The following is a 20,201-nucleotide window of genomic DNA, read 5'->3' as shown; positions in this document are numbered from 1 at the left end:
AAAGAAGAAAAACAAAAGTTTTATAAAAATTGAAATCTCTTAAAACTATTGAATCTAAAAACAAAGCTATTGAACCTAAAAACAAGTGTAGTATTAGCCTTACCCCAAGGGGTATTTATAGTTTCTAAAATACTAGATATAAACATAGAAATTAAAAGAAAAATAATCCTAAAGATAATTCCAAATGTTTTCCAAATTCAAACTTTAAAATGTAAAAATAAATCTCCTAAGATATCTTTGTCCGTCCACCTTCCAGAATATGCTGACTAGATCTTCTAGAAAATTGTTGTTTACTGAACCTTCTATAATCTTCCACGTCAGACCGTGTCATGGCCAGAGTCGTGCCCATGTCTCCAGTCATGACCGAATAATAAAAAAATGACAGAATACTTTTTTTTTACTGCTAATTCTGAAAAATAAGATCTTGTATGAAAATAAGCACAATACAACCAAATCAACATTAATAAATCCATAAAATTGAAGAATTGATTAGCAAATATTATCAAGTAAGAACACTCATCAAATTCCCCCTCACTTTTCTCATGATTGTCCTCAAGTATGTTTTAATTAAATCAACCAAAGACTCCATTTACCTTTCTTTGCCAAGTCTCACATCAAAGGAAGCAATGTAAGTAGAGACCATAATAATCATCTAAGTCAAGACACTAATCAATTGAACAACACTAATTGGAACAAGGTAAATATAATTGTGACATCCACTTATTTATCAATCTCATGCCACCTAACTCAACACCTTACCAGGATTCACTCAAATCACTCAATGTGCTTGGGTATAGAAACACACAACGTCAGAACCGACATGATATTATCATATGCCTGCAAGTAAATCAAATCTTCATTACTAATAAGAACAATATGCATAAATCAAAGGGTCTTTTATTGGTTGTAACGGTGCTTAGGTAAATGTGGGGGAAAAAGGCTAATAATGTGGCTAAAATTCAAGACAAAGAACTAACAAATAACAAGTTCAACTCCATCAATCAACTAAGTACAACAATATAAAAAATACAAACCATCAAACAACACCTTTCCTTTCAAATTGAATACGACTTTTCCATACTTTTGTTGTTGTTTTGTTTTTCCACTTTTTCTCATGTCTTTTTCTGTTTTCTTTTCTTTTTTTCCTTTTTTAGAATTGCTCTTTTTTTTGAAAAAAATAAGAACTTTTTTCTTTTGAACATGACTTTTTTTCTAACACCACAAAAATTCTTCTGTTCATGGAGCATGATCATACAATGAATAAATTGTTCACTTGTCCTGAAAAGGGTAAAAAAGATGGATAAAATAAAAAGTCTCGGGTTTATAAATGTGGTGAAAACAAAGAATGAGAATAGACTCAAGAGTGGTTAACTAGGAGAAAATGCATTAATAGGCAATTTAGTAGGGAAACGGAGTGGTTAATCCTAAGGTGCCCAAATCATTTTTAAGCATCATGTTCATGTGTAATCTCGATAGTATTTAAAATCTAGGTTCTAGAATACAAATGTCAAATTCGACACTCAATCCAACAAAATGAGTGCAAAATGATATGTTCGTAAAGGCTCAAATCTCAAAAGCCCGAGCAAACTAAAAACCTAAGTTCACCCGATGGCCGACTAACATACATTATAAAAAAGAAAAGTTCAACTTGCCTCAAGGAAGAAGGCGAGTCGTTATTGTAAGCGATGAAACGGTGTATATAATGTAAGGTCGGATAGTGTATATGATGAGCTCGAATCGAGCGAGTGTTGAACGTATGACCAACCAATCCGATGAGTACCTTATAAGCCATATCGACATCAAAGTCCTGTGGAATCTCGAGCAGAGCAATCAGAGACTCATGACTCGTGACATCCACCATGAACCCCATAGTAAGATTAAAATAAAAAATAGACATGGAAAGTTGATTTCCGTATAATCGAAAGGTAACGACATCAGGAGAGGTAACATTAATAAGACGATGTTGTGTAAAAGTGAAAGTGGCATAAAATTCAAAGACAAGTTCATAAAATGTATCACAATTAATCATTGGATATAAATTCTAACCAATTACAGCAAAGTAAACATGTATAGATTTGCGTAAATACAAAGTTTCCAAAGTTTGAGTGAAAATATATTTACCTACACAAAAAGGATGATGTCTTACCTATTCAAAATGCACTAACTCCTCATTGGTTAACTATAAATAACCTTACAGAGTTTATTCTGTATGAATAACATACGATCAACCATGTCGATTACATTATGGATTCTCATGGACAGGCGGTGGACTCTCAGGAGGAGCAAATCGTTCAGGATAGAGGATTGAGATGGAGAAGTGGGCTGCCTGGTTTGATGTCATGAACTAAAAGTATTATCAAAGTGTTGTCGGTGGAAAACCGACATCTAAATCTTATCAGGCGTATTATCCGATGTCGTCGAATGCATGGAACATGAGGAGAATATCGACTATCGTGGACGAGAGGAAGAAGTGGCCACGGTTGCCATGGACTGGAATGATGAAGACGGTGAGTGCGGTAGAGAGGGACAGTGAACATTACTCGGTCCGATAGGTGCAAACGTCGAATGGTACAATGCGGGTGTCCAGTTTGATGCGTGACCTCGGCCTCGCACTAGGCAAGGAGCATGTTACGATGGAAGTGGCTCGGAATAGCTGGGCACTTCAATAAAAGCCGACGCGTTGAGCCGGTGATGCCTACCCAGGACGGTTGACGGTGGTGCAACATCATTGTTTTGTTGGTTCCTCATACGTACCATCGTGGACAGTAGCGATCAGGTAAAAGCACATTGGTTAGTTTGAAGAGGGAAGTGATCGGCGAGGTGTAGAGTGATGGTAAGGCCAGCGATGGTAATTGACAGAGAATGAGATAATGGTTTGGGGAAGAAAAGATGTAGGGGTTTGATTCTATTATCACGTGGGAAATGTTGTTTTAATTAGGGTAAAATTGGTTTCAAATTTAAAAATAGGATAAATATGATTGGGGTAAAAGAAAAGAAAGAGTGAGAAAGAGTATAGGTGGCGACAGGTATACAGGGAACATGTATGGGTTGTAAAATGGATTTTGGGTTTGGCTAAAGTGCGTCAGCCTTCATAGGGAAATGCTAACATGCACTGTTTTTAATGAAACAGTGCGCACGACGTTGGAACAAATTTTTCCAATGCCTAGCGCAATTGTTACTGCTCCTGGGTTTGAATTTTACAATGTTCGAATATAAATTTTGAAAATCTTCCTCGTTTAAGCTTGATTAAAAACATTTGGTTCCTGAAAATAAAAATAAAAATAAAAATTAAGTACTTGAAACAATAAAATAAAATGCATCGGTATTGAAAATGGGTTGCCTCCCATTAAGCGCTTTGTTTAACGTTGTTAGCTCGACGACTTGGTTCAGACTACAGGTTCTAAGAGAAATACTTCATCCACTTCATACATTTTTTCCAACTAAGAACTTCCTTATGAGAAATTATATGATCGTATAATTCTTTTCTCCTTGTAGAATTTGGCATTCTCATAGGTTTTCCTTCAGATCTTTTTTAGCTTTAAAAGTTTATCTGAAATAATAACTAGTGAAGTAGCATTTTCTCCTAAAAAGAAATTCTTTAAGTGTTATGGCATTTGTTTCAGTTCTATCTCAGGTGCATGCAAAACAGAATGACAGAACTTTAGACTTAGAAAGAATCAAACGTAAATCAGAATGAACGGAAAATAAATTTTCCAACTCCCAGATTTCCTCATTGTAGTCTTCTAACTTCCTGCATAGATCAAAATATACATTAGTTTCTACAAACTCATTTTCCAAAGGATCAAATAATATCAACATAATTTATGCTCGCCACTTTGTCTGGGTGTTTCATTGCCTTATACACATCAAATTTAACGATCTCACCATCAAACTCCATGGTTAAAGTCCTGCTTCTTACGTCAATTTTTGTGTGTTTTGTACTTAGAAAGGAACGCCCTAATAGAATATAGGAAGAAGTACTAGTGCAATCATTCTCCATGTCAATTACATAAAAATCAGTGGGAAATATTAAGTCATTATCTTTACCAACACATTTTCCAAGAGTCATTTTGGGTAGATGACAGATCTGTTAGCAAGTTGAATTGATATTTTTGTATCCTTCAAAGGCTCATTAGTAATCATTTTATAAACAGATAGAGGCGCCAAGATCACACATGGCTCATTTTATCCCAAATTTTACAGGGTATTACGAACATACCTTGGTCTTTCAGTTTTGGTGGCAATTTACGTTGGAAATCTGAGACATGTTCTCCCAGATTTACCCTCTCGATCCCAGTAAACTTCCTCTTTGTTATACAAAGGTCATTCAAAAAACCTGACATATCTTGGAACTTTTCGGATAACCTCAACGAGAGGTAGATTGATTTCCACCTTCCGAAATACATCTAATATTTTCTTTTCCTCAGCTTGTTTATCCTTTTTTACTAAACTTGGTGGAAAATATGGTGGCACAACATAGGGAGGTAGTGTTAGATCCGTTTGTTATTCATCTCTCTTCTTTTGGGATCCTGAGTCAATAACCTTCTTTTCTTTTTGGATTGCTTCATCTTATGAAACAGGTGGTGCGCAAACTGTACCACTTCAAAGAGTGATAGCACTGACATTCTCCCTTGGGTTTACCTCGGTTTGAGATGAAAGTTTACCCTGTGATTCCAAGCGTCCCACTGTCTGAGCTAGTTGGTTTATCTACTTATCTATCTATTGGAGGTGGGCTTCAGTATGAATCTGGAATTTTTCTTGAGAAAGAGCCAACCTCTCAATGATTGATTCTAATGTATATCCACCTATGTCTATCTGATTGTCTATCTCTTGGAACTTTTCCTGGGAATTTTCTAAGTCCCTGTGGATCGATCCATGTCTATATGTTTGTCTGTCTCTTGGAAGTGGGCTTCAGTATGAATCTGGAACTTTTCCTAGGAACTTTTCCTGCTTGTCTAAGTCCCATGTCTCCATTCGTGATAGAATAATAAAGAAATTACAGAATGCGCTCGTTTCATTGCTAATTCTAAAAAATAAGATCCTGCACGAAAATAAGCACAATACAACCAAATCAACAGTAATAAATCCATAATATCGAATAATAAACAAGCAAATATTATCAATTAAGAAAACTCATTATGGGCCTCATTTTTTAATATTTAGATTTGTCGCAGTCTATATACGTAACTTCTCGAACTCGAATCGTCTAGGGAGAATAATATTCATTTCTACCACTGAGATAACTCAATAAGTTTGAGTTTAGTTTGATAATTCAATGTTTCTATTCTTTTTACATTTCCTTTTTCTTTTAATTAAAATTGTGTATACTTTTTCATGACCAAGATAAATCCCAATGAAGTGGACAACCGAAATTCAACATATATTTTAATATGAAAAAATGTTAGAGTGAAATTGAAAAATCAATGAAATATCGAGGAATAATTTTGTTATTAAAAATATTAAATCTTTGAGGATTAGTCTTGCTATTATGTATTAAGTAAATAGTTTTTTTTAAATATCATGTGTCAAATTCTGACTGATCTAAGGGGTACACGTAAGATTTCGTCATGAAATAAACGAACTTATTAACAATTTAAAAAAATAATTTATAAAATTGAATAAAAATAATTATATGACATTTAAGGATTTGATATAATTCATATATCGAAGGATATTTAACTTTAAAATAAATTAAAAAAAACTTCACAACAAGACGGAAGAGTTGATTATTAGAATTTATTTCATATCAGGAATGCGTTTCTCGTATTAATTTTTAAAATATTGCTATTTTATACCTTAAAAATAAAATAAAAATATAGGTTAATTGGATTTAAACACAGGTTAATCAAATAATATATTGGGATCCCTTTTTGCTTTTCATGCAGGCTATTCTTTTTTTAGGTTTCAATGGATTTTGATGATAACTTTGTTGAAATTTCTTTTTCATGAATATTTGACGATATGGATTTATTTATTTTATTTATTTAGTTTATAAAAGAATCTTCTGCTAAATTAAAATAATGTCAAAGTTGTTGCCTCATCTTTTGGGTAGTTCTGTTGTACATTAGCTTAATATAAAGTTAAGGAAATGCGTAACTGGAGTCCACTAAAACGTTACCGAAAATGTTAATCTCTTTACCTAAAATGTTATTTTTTCCATAACATTTTCGGTTGCAACCGAAAATGTTAAAATGATTAACATTTTAGGTAACGAAATTAACATTTTATGTACCGTTCTACCGGAAATGTTAAAACAAAATTAACATTTCTGATAGCGTCTTTACTTAATCTTATATTAGGTTGTCTTTTCTTAAACATTCCATCTTTTGGAATAAATAATTTAGACAAAGAAGCCTTTCGTTTTGTTTTAGTTGGAAAAATGTTCACTTTTCCTTTTAGATGCTTTGGAACCCACTTTTTTCCAAATAAAATATAGAAATCATAAACATTATTTATCCAAAAAGAAAAAGAAATCATAAACATTAAAGAGAAACGATATCTTTGTATGGTATCATTAATTTATCAAGGCATGATCTTATTGCATTTAAAAAAAATTATATCGTTGTTTGATTTGAGTTGATCCAAAAGAGATTTACCCAATTAAGTTCCTTAAGATATTGTGGTTTTAATAGAAATTGAAACATTATATTTAAATTTTTTTTATCAAATTTTAAATCTAATCATAATCTTAATCTTATTTAGAGAGACATGAAAGGTGGATTTTAGGAAAAAGAAGAGGAGTGTTCCTAGTGAGTCTAATAACCATGACCTAAGGGAATATAAGTGTATACAAATGTGTTGTTTAAACTATCGACCAAATATACTTACTCAAATTTAGAGTTATTTATATATGATAAGAAAATGATGTTTTTGAATAATTATAATTTTATTAACTAAAGGAAAGCAGATAAAATTGCTACTAACAAAACACAAAGCAAGCATCTACCTGCTCATAAAAAGATACAGGAAGCAAAACTAAAAAAAAAAATGCTCCGGATATAAAAACAAAGAAAGTTGAAGAAAGCCCCTATACAGCCGATCAACTAATACCCCAAGCATCAGAGTCTAGCGTTTATCTCCCGGAACTACAGAGGCTCTATCATCCTCAAACGCACTTCTTCCCTAATTTCATGAATCAAAACTTCAGAATCCTTCTAATTCTCATTAAACACCCTATTTTTCCTTTCCCTCCATATACGCCAAACATCGGCACTCCAAGCAACCTTCAACACAACAAACATAAAATCTTTACTTTTGAGCTTTACAACTGCCCGTCAAATCTCCTGCCTCCATGTGTCTACTCTCTTCGCAACTCACAAAGGCTCAGGATGCCATCCCAAACCTCCTTCAACCAAAAAATAAATAATCTTTCGGTTCCATTTTATGAATTTTCGTGAAACTTAGATATTGTTTTATGTTTAGATCACTTCAAAGATAGACTATGAGCGTTGGGTGGTAGTATCTTTGAAAATTTTAAATGTTTATATAATTTAGTTTTTTTTTTATGATATAATTTTGCATCTTTAAAGTTTTATAATTTCACATCCAAAATTAAATGGAGTCTAACATTTTAATACGCTTTCTTTTTCAAAAAAATGAGTATTCAAATTTTCTTTTTCTTTTTTCTCCTCCTCTTAATACACAAAACAAAATTTGACAGATTTTTCAAAATAATGAGTATGCAATTATTTTCTTAAAAGATTTAGTGCATCCACCCGAGTTTCACACCCTTAAAATTTTTATATCACTCATTTTCTAATAATTTAAGGTGATTAAAGGTGATGCCTATTCTCGTACGAGAGGAAAACATAATTGTTGATCGACTCACAAAGCTTGCGAGAATCGAGCACAGGGAGTGTTTAATCGTCAAGAACCCACTACGGGAGGTTCAACTGTTATTACAGCTAGATAATAAATTGAATATTGCCCAAGGGCAAAGGTAATCTGTCTTAAGTTTCTACAGCTTTAGTTTATCAAAACATTTTTTTTAATCACGATAATGACTTGATGAATTCTTCTATTATTATTTTTAAATTTTATACTCTTAACGTAAAATCATATATCGTGTTTAATAAGTTATATGCCGTGGCTGTTGATTCTATGAAATTGCTTTAACAAATTCAATTAATTAATTTCCCCACCTTTTCATTATTTTATTTAATCACTTACAAACACTTTTATTTCCTTAAAACTGAAGAAATGCAAAACCGTAGAGTTAAATATAATATAGCACAAAGTAGTTCAATAAAATAATATTAATAGAAAGGCTAAAGGTTTGGATGAATCATACTTTTGTGTAGAGAAAATTAGGGTACATTTCTTAAACACGTTGTAGAATTAGCCAAGCTAAAGCCCGGTGGAACCCATGGTGCCGATGCTCAAATAAAAAAGAAGGGTTTAGCTGATTGGCTCACTCGGCTTCAAAACCCAATGCTTTTCAAGAGCTCCAAAACTTCTTTTCTTTTTAAACTTTTAACCACAATTAAAGAGGCCGACAAAACAACAAAGAAAATGGAAGATATTAGATATCCACTTAAATAACTGTTAAAGTATATGAAATTATAATTTTTTTTTTAATTTTGCTATAATATAAAAATAAATAATTTACTTTTTAAATTAATAAAAACTTTAATATAGAAACGATCATAAACGGAATAACCAAATCGAAGCAAGCGAATATGAGGTTCATCGTGCAATAAAGAACAAGGATCAGACTCACCTCGTTACTTGTTCCCTGATTCTTCCTAGCTGGAAGAAATTATTAGAGACGTCGAGAGACGATTGGTAAACGTCAACGGACGTGAGGCACAAGTGTTGACGACAAATCGGAAGGACCCACTAGGATTTGCTGTTGGGTTTAATTGGGTCATGTAATCGGGTCAGATAGATAACTGGGTTAATTTGATAATTCGGGTCAGCCGATTTTAGTTGATATTGGGCTGGCTGTAGGGTAATTGGATAGGGTAATGTAATTTGACCATCAATTGGGTCGGCTTCGTGATATAAATAGGCTTTGGGTGGTGGTTGATTGTAATGGATCTGGACCAATGTAATTGAAAAGCTCATTGGCCTTAAATAGATGATTTTCAGGCCCCCAAAATGACAGTTTATTTTAAGGTATTCAATGACCAAACCTAGAGATGTAAACTGCCCAACGGAACCATAACTCAGACCTTTTAAATTTGCCATACTCCAATTTTAAAGTAAATAACATATATGAAATTGTGACTACAGTTGTCCATCTTTATTCATCGTTGTGAAACAAGAATAGAACAAACATAAAAAGATAATGAATTCGTTCTATCACATTAGATCTATATATTTTTCTCTTTAATATAAAAAGGGTCATAAATGAAATAACCAAATGGAAATGAATTTTGGGCTCCTCGTGTAACAGGGATCAAGGATCAGATCTCCTCCCGTCACAACCCCTGTTGGTTGATTTTTCCTAGTTGGAAAAATTTGTTGGAGACGCCAAGGGAGACCAGCGGGTGTTGGCAATGACGACGGATGAAGGCTTGATGATGTGTGAAATGATATAGCATACGTGCAAAGGAACGCATCATACCACGTAATAAAGTGGACATGATTAAGTATCGGATGTCGAATCCACAAAGATAGAGCCCCAATGCAAGTGCAATACTACTGACAAGAGATAACAAATAACAATGATTGATATAAGAGATGAACTATGCTATAAAACTACTCCTAAGGAAATCTGTAAATATGATGCAGTAATGAAGGCAATGGAAAAGAATTGAACATGGCTACGCTACAGTAAATGAAGAGCCGACGGTGCTAAAGAAGAATTGCGAATGACAGGGAATTGAGTTAGCAACCAGAATACACTAAACTATTAATCACAACATTTAAAAAAAAATTACATTTCAGCCACTTACATTATCGACTCATTAATTACGATCAAAATGATAGTTGAGTGACTAAACATATTGTTTTTGAGTTTTTCATGAAGGAAAGCCAAGTATGGCTGGTAATCTCATAAGGCATTGGAATAAACAATTTTCTAGAAGCTTGGTCAATACTTTTGTAAGCGCTTTAAAGTAACTAGGTTGATTGTGCGAGAGTATTGGAGGGATAGATGCAGCTAAGGGATATGCAAGGAGTGGTTTAGGTTAGTGTCCCATGAAGAAAATCCACAAGGTCTTTCTTGATATCCGTCCAATACTTTGTTTGGATTGAACCCATCAACCCATAACGTTTGTTGTACATATTACATATGTAGACACCCGTTTTTGTTCGGGTCTTCTTTTATTTATTATTATTATCATTATTATTAATTTACAATATTACATTTTGTAGGGCCCAATTGAAGCCCAAAATATACAACCCAGAATTAACCAGAAGCCACTACAACAGCCCACTACAAGCAATCCGACCCGAAGAGAGATCCGGCCCGAACTGACCCATTTAACAAGTCTACACATATTAGGGTTTTTACCTTAACATCTCAATCAGTCGCCACCCTCCCAACCGTCAGATATGTGAGGATCAATAGCCCAGATGCAACAAGGATTAGGGTTTTTTAACCCTAAATATCATCCAACCGTCGCGACGAAGATGAACCGCCCATTGGCGGCACGTGTACCGTTTCTACTCTCAGACGCGCGTACACCCCACCAGTAGCCTCCTCAGCCGCTTGAGTCACCGTCATCATCATCCACGTACTCCGAACAATACCCAAATCCAACACAAAATTAGAAAAGTCAGAAAAAATCAATACCCATTTTTAAATGTTATTAAATCCCGAAAAATCGGGATTTTCTAACAACCCAGTCAAAAAATATGATGGTTCCCTATCCTAGAGGTAATCATCATCTCACCCAACTGAAGAATAAAGAAAGAGAAGGCAACCATTTTCAACATATAACATTCGATGAGAAAAAAAACAAGAAAAAAAATCGAAAAAAAGAAAAAACCAAAGAGAGCCTTACCTTTCCTTGCAGATCGGAGATCCACCGGAGTAAGGAGAGTTTACCACTGAAGGTAAAACCCTCTTGTTCTTAGGTTTGTGAGTTCTAGGGTGAGTTACGTTTTGGGTAAGGATTGGTTTTAAGAAAGAGAGAGTGAGGAGTGAGGTCGATGGCGTTTGTGTCTTTGTTTTCGGGGCTATCTATGGTTTTCCTTCGCAATGGAAGAAAGGAAAGGGGAGGAGAGTTGGGAGAATAATTTTCTCTCTCTCCTCGGGCTTAAGGGAAACATATAAGAATGAGGGCTTTGACATTTAAGGCTTAGATTTTATTATATATATGTAATGTAAAACGACGTTGTGTATGTGGGGGGCTTCAGTGTATTTTCGCACATGGGCTAATAGCATTTTAGGCCCCTGGATGTTTGTATCACTCTTTTTGGCCATTAATTATAGTTCGGTATTATTCTTTTCAAGCGTTTAATTTCTCACATTTACATTTAAGTCACTAGTATATTTATTACGTGTTGTTTGTTAATATTTAAATATGGCTCTGTATTTTTTATTCTTTTGTTTTAGTCATCCTTTAATATAAATACTTTTAGGTATAATTACTATTTTCTCTTTTATGTTTCTGTTTTGTTCCATTCTAAACCTTAATTTTATTTAAGGGTATTTTAGTTTCCAGTACCTGTATTATTTATGTGATATTGGCTCTGGTTTATTGGTAATTATTGTTTAGTCTTTCAAGTTTTTGTTAGTGCTATATTGGTCCCTTATTTATTTGCACTTTATTATTATTATTCTTACTTTGTTTTTTATCACCATGGTTTTTAATATGAAAAGGGAGAAAATTTTATTTTGAGGGAAATCTACGAAGATATCTCCCAACTACAAGGGAAGGTATATTTTCGAGGATTTTTCGCACAAATATTTTTATTTTTATTTAATATTTCTCTTTGCTTTACCTTTATATTTATTTATTTTGATTATTTTTCAAATCTTTTCATTTTTTATTTTGGTTTAATTTTAACTTATTTTATTTTGTGGAAAATGCTAAATAATATCTTTTTGTGAGGGGAATCTATGGGAAAGTCTACTAACTACAAAGGAAGTGCATTCTCGATGATTGTTCACACAAAAAGGCATTCTTTATCCGAATATTTCTATAATCTAATATAATATTAATATTATATATAATTTTTAAAAAACTATAAAATTAAAGAAACATTATTTTGTGAGGAGAATCCATGAAAAAGTCATAACTATAAAGGAAGTGCATTTTCAAGGATTGTTCGTACAAAATGATGTATTTTCTCTTATAAACACTACTAGAAAAACCCCTTTAATGATGCTCATTGTGCGTCATCTATGGGTGCAGATGACACACAAATGCGTGTTATTGAAGCCACCGACATAAATCTCATATGACACGCAATTGTGTATCATAAATCTATGACGCGCATTTATGACATGCATTTATGACACGCATTTATGACACGCATTTATGACGCGCATTGAACGTCATTGAAGCCCCCATCATAAATAAAGATGACACACATTTGTGTGTCATAAATTAATGACACGTATTTATGACTTACATTGTGTGTCATTGAAGCCCCCGTCATAAATGAAGATGACACACATTTGTGGGAATTTATCAGTATATGCACTCAGTTGCTTTCCCATAATTATCAGTATAAATAAAAGAAATTAAGCACCTTTTAGTTAAACATAATCAACATAACATAAGAAACATGATAATTGTGGGAATTTACAATGTAAAAGGGACAATCCAACCAACTGGTAGTTGCAAATGAAAGAAAGCCATATGGCTTCAAATTAGATCGTCATTGTTCTTAGACTCTTGGAACATAGAAACATGGTCCAATATTTTACAAAAAGAATATGATGGCTAAATAGAACAGAACATGGTACCATTTAGCTTGAAGGATTTTATTACTACATTAATTCTCATGTTTTTTAGAGTGAAGAAACCTAGAATCTTTCTTATCGTCTCCTCATCACATAAATCATAGACATAGTCTCCAAAGATAACATGTTCTGGTGGATAAACAAGCAAATTTTCTGCAACAAAGAAACAAAAGGAATAGTTAATGGAATGCATCAACAAAATACCATAAATTAGAAATCAATATAGATTCCTAGTTATATTTATCAAAAACAACATTAAATATCCATTCTTGAGGGGAAAGTTGATGCAATAATTTAAGATATTGATAAAGATAACCAATGATGTCAAATATCTGCAAGAAAAAAGTGAAGCACCATTGACAATTGTGGCTAAAAAACACAAATTTCGCAAAGCAACCTTAAAAAATATAAGCACATACAATATAGAAACAAAATACAGAAACAATCACAGTAGAAGTAACTAACTAGGTACATTTTATTATAAAATTGAGCTGCCAATTACAGAAACACAATGAGAAGATAAAGAAAACCAATATCCTCATAGAAATTTGAGATGATTTTTTCATGCGCATTTGAATGGCACTATATGTAATACCACATAAAATGAAAAACACTAAAGAAGTTTTAGCCACTCTTATTTGCTTAGAAGATGAAACAACATATGCTACCTTTTCCAAACCACAATCTGTAAGATGAATATACATGCTAAAGATATAAGCTACAGAAGATCGCTGCATTCCATCATCCTAAACACTAATTTGGGGAATGGTGAATGTCTCTTTTAAATCAATAAAATTCCCGTCAATTATGAATTGTCCTATTCTCTTATGCTATGTTTGGCCTAAAGGGGAAAAATAATTTAAAAAAAAGTGTCGAAAAAACAAAAAAAATGAGAGAAAATAATTCGAAAAAGTAATAAATTAAAGAGCCATGAGTTAGTTTTTCCAGTTTAAGAATTAAAAAATGTTAAAAAATGATTGAATTCGAAAGTAGGAAGATTTAAAACTTATCCGAAGAAAACTTGAAATTGGAGAAAATACTTAAAGAAAAAGACATTAAAAATTGTAACACTAATTAAAAAAAACTGTTGTAATAATTTGCATTAGAAAAGAAGAAACTAGGTTATATAAAGATAAAAATATCAGAAATGAACTAAGGGGGAGCGTGTAGCTCTTAAAATTTTAAATCTCTATATGTTTAGATAATTTCTTTGTATTTTTTATCGAAAATCAATTTTTGCTTCCTAAAATATTATAAGCTTGTCTCTCTTAACATTTTAAAAATTTGTCTCTTCTAACATAAAATCTTGCATCCGTCCATAAAATAATTGATTGGTTATATCAAAATAAATAGCTAAACAAATGGCAATTACATATATGATTTTATACATTGTACATCTTAGAAAAAAAACAATACCTTATACATTAATCCCTAACCAACCAAGCCAAATGCCATATACTAAAGAGTTGGTTTACAGTCATGTCAACCCTAAATTTTGTATTGGAGTAGGGGTCCCAACCCGTGTTTGGAAGGAGGGAAAATAGTATACTTCACTTAAGTAGGGTCCCAACCTTATAATAATCCTTACAAAAACTATTTCTCAAAAAATAAATTTTAAAAATTAATTATATTTTTCTTAAATATTTTTAATATCGAGGTTGTGTTGTGTAAATTATATTTTATAATTTTTTATTATTGAAATTAATTTTATTGATATATAATTATATTTTGCAAAATTTTGCATATATATTAAAATATTTTATTTTTTATAAGTAAATTAAATTAAGATTTAATGTTTTATCTTCTCCTTGTAGCTTCGTAACTAATGATTTAATTGATTTGTGATGGATTTAAAAAATTATTTCTGATGCTCATCTGCAATTCACTAAATCAGAAATGGAAGTCCACGTAGAAGATGCAGAGAAATATCTGAGAATGCATGTTATCTTCTTCAAGTTTAGAAGATGCTATTGTACATGCAAAATGAGAAATGAAATAAAAGAACAATGAACAAATAAGATCTTTGTGGAGTTGTAACATGTATGTCGTATACAGTGGCGAAACATTATTAAACAATATCTCATTTCTATTTCAATTTGGAAACTATTTTATAAGTTGTTGGAAATGAACGCCAAGTAAAATATAATTGAATATTTTAGTGATTAAAGAGAGTGTTGTTCTTCTTAAAAGTTTCGAATTTTAAAAATTATGTTTGTAGTATGTGTGCACGTTGTCAACGATTAAGAAATATTCTAAATAAATATTATATATTTTATAATCACTGTAAACTATTTTAATATATATATATATATATATATAATTTAAAGCTGTAACCAAAAAGAAAAAAAAAATTACGACATTACAATTAGCTAAAACGATGAACGATCATTTGAGTTGTCATCATCAACGTAAAAGATGTGTCGGTGATGGTAATTGATTGGATACTGCTTAAATGTCAAAGCTTTGAAGACTTTAAGTTGAGATAGTAAAATAATTTACCTATTTTCAACAGATTGTAAAATTACTTTTGACTTTATTTTTTTCCCCTTCAACCATGAAAAATTATAAAGAAAGTTTTCCTTCAAGCAATCCTACCCTAAATGCACATAAACAAAATGCATTGACCCCATTTCTTTATTTTGCCATCTGTAAAGATGGGTGACGACGAGATTGTTCATTTTACCCACCATCAAAATTTTAATCGGAAATTATTTGCATAAAAATAATTCGACATAAAACATGGGCTGAAATCAAAGTTGACATTAAATTATGCAAAGAAAATGAACAACTAACCATTAAAATAATCAGATTATAAATAAAATAAATTAAGAAGGAATTGAAATAGCGACTTTTTTCCTTTTTCTATTTTTTTATTTTATGAAACAATGCAGCAGAGAGAGGCGCCCCGCCGCTTGAAATTATTGTATTCTAAACCAATGGACATAAAATTAAATCAAAAGTTGAATGGTGAAATGATTAATACATACCATATTTGAAATAAAATAAAATATAATTTTCAAGTATTTTCCTAAAAAAGTAATCCAAATAATAAAAACTATGTTAACCAAAAGTATGGTTGTAAACCAATGGTAATTAATACTTGAGTTCGACTTATCTCGTTTACACCCCTATGTGGAGTTAAACTAATCATAAGAAATTGGTAATTACTGATTAAATTATTTGGATGTGGTAATGTTTTTTTTTTCACTGGATGTGGTAATGATTAATATAAATGAATATGTGCAAACACATTGATTCTCCCAGATAACATAAATCTAGTGTGAACTAGCAAATCCCCTGATTCTTTTTAGAATTTGTAATGTGAAAAAAACTAATATTTAACCTTTTCAAATTTAAAAACTATTGTTAAAAAGTAAACTATTGTAAAATAAAATATTAACAATAATTAAAAAATAAACTAAAGATAGTTTTCAATGTTAACATAGTTCTTAATATTCATACATCTACGTATTGAAGTGGGATTCAGTTGGTATTACTTTTTTCACAAAGATGAATTAAAATAAAAAATATGTCTCATCAGGTATAATCATACCATCAAAAAATATTATTTCAGAAGAGTAAAGAAAAATATATGTAAGAGATAAGAGAAGCTAAGAAAAAATTGTTGTGATAATTGTTTCATTTAGAAGTGACAATTACCTTTTATTTATGGACTCAGTTTTATAAGTTCAAACTGAGGACAAATAAGTAAAAGAATCAGTAACTATTATAAAAATAATTCATTATTATATATATTATTTTAATAATTAGTATTTTTGTAATGATTAATAATAGTCAATTATAATTATATATATTATTTTAATAATTAACAGTTAGGTAATCTCCTTTTTTTTCAATTTTTTAATACAACAATGTATGAAAGCAAGGTAATAATTTAAAGTAATATGCTTGTAAATTTAGTAATCAGAACTTTATATATATAGAAAAATGGAATTTAAAAAACAGGGAAAAGGACATGAAAGTTTACTGGACGAAAGCAGATAAAATGAACTGCAGTTCTGTCATGCCAAGGTATCAACTGAAATAGAGTTGTATCACAATGATTTCTATCTTCTGTAACCTTTTTGTCGGCCCCAGATGGTAGGACAGCAAAAACACCAGCAGCAGGAATTAATTACTATGCCAGGGAGGCCCTGGGGATTATTAGAGCTTCAAGTTGGATCCAGTTTTTGTCCAATTTTATCCTACCCAAGAAATATACTCTTTTCATGTAAATTTGACTCGATTTTAAAGGATAATTTAACTCGAAAATTATTTGAATTTTGAATAAAAAATTTATATTGATTCTTCTGATCTAAAATACACACACATACATATATATTCTACAAAAAATATAAAATAAAACTTTAATTATAAAATAATGAGAGAGGAGTATTACAGTAATTTTCTCTAATAATGAAAAGAAAATATATAATTATCTATAGTTGGAGTAGTGATTTTTCATCTTAAATCTGATATCATCCTTTACAATAATTACCTAATTTGAATTCATTTTTTTAAAATATGATTCTACTAAATTAGGTGGGATCAAAATCTTTCAAATTTGACGATTAGCTAGCTAGCAGAGCTGAAATTCCAGTAGTAGGAACAAATGATCCAGCCAATGTAGGGGACAAACTTTACCGATTAGCTTTAATGGATGCTGTTGCCAATAATTATTTTATAATGGGCAAAAGGGCTTTTTTTTTATGTGAGGAGACTATTATTCCCTCGCACTCTAAAAAAAAGTCACTTTTAATTAATTTTTCTACAAATTAATTATTTCTTTTTCTTAAGTGATGGGGTGTGGTTCCAAGCTCCATAAAAGTTTATGGACTGTATCAAATCAAAGAATATATATTAAGATCATATGATCAACTCTTTTGCTTTTGCTTTTTATTTTGATTGTGGAACATCGCATATACATGGGTTTTAGCTTTGATCACGTGCGTTTTGGTCCACTTCATGAACATATAGGATATTTGATTTTTCTTTTCCAATGTTTACGCAAATTATATGATCGATATGTAATATTCTTTAATTCATGTTCATTTTATGATTTATCCTGAGATTCATGATTCCTCTTTCAATAATATCTTTTAAAAGATTTAAATTTAAATTTCTTTTTATAATCATCAATATATAATCAATTGATAGATTAATTTATATTAGGTATCACATAGATTCTATGGGGTGAAATTCCCAACTCAAATTTCTCCATTTATAATGTTATGATTCGAATATTTGACATTACTTAAAGAAACTAACATATCATCTCATTAGACCAATCAGTTGTTGATTGATTATTTTTAGAATACGGTATCCTTAAAAATTATATGATATGCAATGATTGAGAATATATATTTGTTTTCTTCTATATGGCTTTTGATTCTTTTCGAACATAAAAAATTTACTTCCACTCAACAAATAAAGTAAAATAAAATTCCACAAATAAACATCTCTCAACATACACAAAAAATTATAACTTCCAAGAGATTTGGCACTTAGAAGGGATTGAATTTAACTCAGTTAGTAAGTGGTTATACATTATATAGGAAAATATGGAATCGAATATGATTATACATTTAATATTTTATGATTTTTTGAATAAAGATAGGTTAGATACTTAGATAATATAAATAATTTACCAAAATATATTTCCAAAAATAATTACACTTAAAACCCAACGACTGTGGCAAATCGTCAGGACCCAACCTTTTATAACAACTGCATGTGTTGTATGAATTATCACCACAGTTTCCAGATTTAAAGTTCATTTCTTGTTCTTTTATTTTCCATCTTGCATTGCAATATTATTTTGATTCTATGCCTATATATACATAAACTCAAAATAAAACTAATAAAAGGACAGAAATCAAATGTAAAAAAAAAACAAATAAGCAGCTTGTTACATGAACCCTAATGGATAAAAATGAATCAGATTGAAATTTGAAGAAAACTGAAACCCACCGAAAAATAGTAGTAATATAACACACTGTACTTTGATGATGATCAACCGTCGTTTGGAGACTCGGAGATGCTCTCTAAGTGAGGTCTCCACACCCCGACTCGACCCCTTCTTCTATCCCTTTGCGTCGACAGCTTCTCCGAAAGTATCTCGCTTAAATACCGATCCGATACCAAGAGATTCGTCGTTGAGTTCGTGTTATTCTTATCAGAATTGCTCCTGCTTCGGCTGCGACTGTGGTGTCGGCTCCGAATGTTGCTGCTGTCACCACCGTTGTTGTTATTGTTGTCGATGTTATCTCTTTTTTTCTTCTTGGTTGATTTCCATTGTGTCTTTTCGGGTGTCGAAGGGAGCGGTATAAGGAAATATATCTTCCCGCGTTGCAAGTCGGCCTCGGGTGGGACGATTACGATTTTCGGGACCATCCCGTCATCGGAAGCAGAGGAGGAGGGTTTCTTAAGAACATGCTTAGGGTAGGCCTTCATGATTTCGCCGGCTTTGACGGTACCACTGATTTCCTCGACGCGGCCACTGGAGTGTACTATTCGAATCACATCGAATGCTCCACATGGAAGAATGCAGATATGCAGCACCTAATTGTGTTTTTCATAGCTCTTTATTTTGATCTCTCATAGAGAGAGAGATAAAAAGAATAAAGTAGATGAAAAAGAAAAGAGGGAGGAAATGAAGGAATGAAAGAGAGAAATATAGGAAGAGAAAAATAAAGAGATGTGTCTTTTTCTTTTGCTTTAGCTAACTCAAGGAGAGTTGGGAATCGGTTACATAAAGGAAAAAGAAATTAAAATATTTCATTTTTCTGCCTTTTTGAGGGAATTTCTTCTTCTTCTCCCACTGACATCCATGGCATGAATAATTGCACCTTGGTCTGTACTTTGCCTTTTATTTTATTTTTTACTTTTTATAGATGTACTTCACTGGGCCCAATTTTCATTCACTTCACTAAGATGAATAATTTTGGGGGAGAATTTATGGGTGACACATGTTGTTGCATGATTGGAACTGCCAAGTAAGCTAGAACAAGAGCCTCTTGCCAAGCGTGGCCTAATGACACGTGTTTCAATTGTCTCATGCCACGTCATTTCCTAACCCAAAATTCCACTATTAGGTGAGGAAGCTAATTGACTAGAATTGAAAATAAATTGGCCATTATAGATAATTAGTTAGTCTATAGGATGATGTATCATATCTCTTAACTAAATTAAAATTCTAATTTTGATATGTACAAATAGAATAAATTAGATTGATATGATCATTTTTATATTAGACCTCTATAATATTTGATATGGATTATTTGATTAAAAAATTAAATGCTGATAATTACTAGAAAATAAAATAAATTGAGCATGTTGT

At 31.6% G+C, this 20,201-nt stretch overlaps 1 long non-coding RNA gene across 1 annotated transcript in view; it reads right to left on the bottom strand.

Annotated features, from left to right (window-relative positions):
* The window catches only part of LOC120189211, a 29,751-nt gene extending 10,808 nt beyond the window's left edge, over nt 1–18,943 (bottom strand). Inside the window, exons 1-4 of the long non-coding RNA XR_005522492.1 lie at nt 18,833–18,943; nt 9,850–9,853; nt 7,171–7,182; nt 4,447–4,450 (exon numbers count right to left, since the gene is read on the bottom strand). This is a non-coding gene — a long non-coding RNA (uncharacterized LOC120189211). The remainder of the gene's footprint in view (nt 1–4,446; nt 4,451–7,170; nt 7,183–9,849; nt 9,854–18,832) is intronic.
* Between the last annotated feature and the right edge of the window lie 1,258 nt (nt 18,944–20,201).

The sequence above is a fragment of the Hibiscus syriacus genome, unplaced genomic scaffold, assembly GCF_006381635.1.
Source record: "Hibiscus syriacus cultivar Baekdansim isolate YM2019G1 unplaced genomic scaffold, ASM638163v2 tig00004072_pilon, whole genome shotgun sequence".
Lineage (NCBI taxonomy): Eukaryota > Viridiplantae > Streptophyta > Magnoliopsida > Malvales > Malvaceae > Hibiscus > Hibiscus syriacus.
The sequence above is the reverse complement of the archived record's forward strand: the minus strand, read 5'-3'. Positions and strand labels throughout refer to the sequence as shown.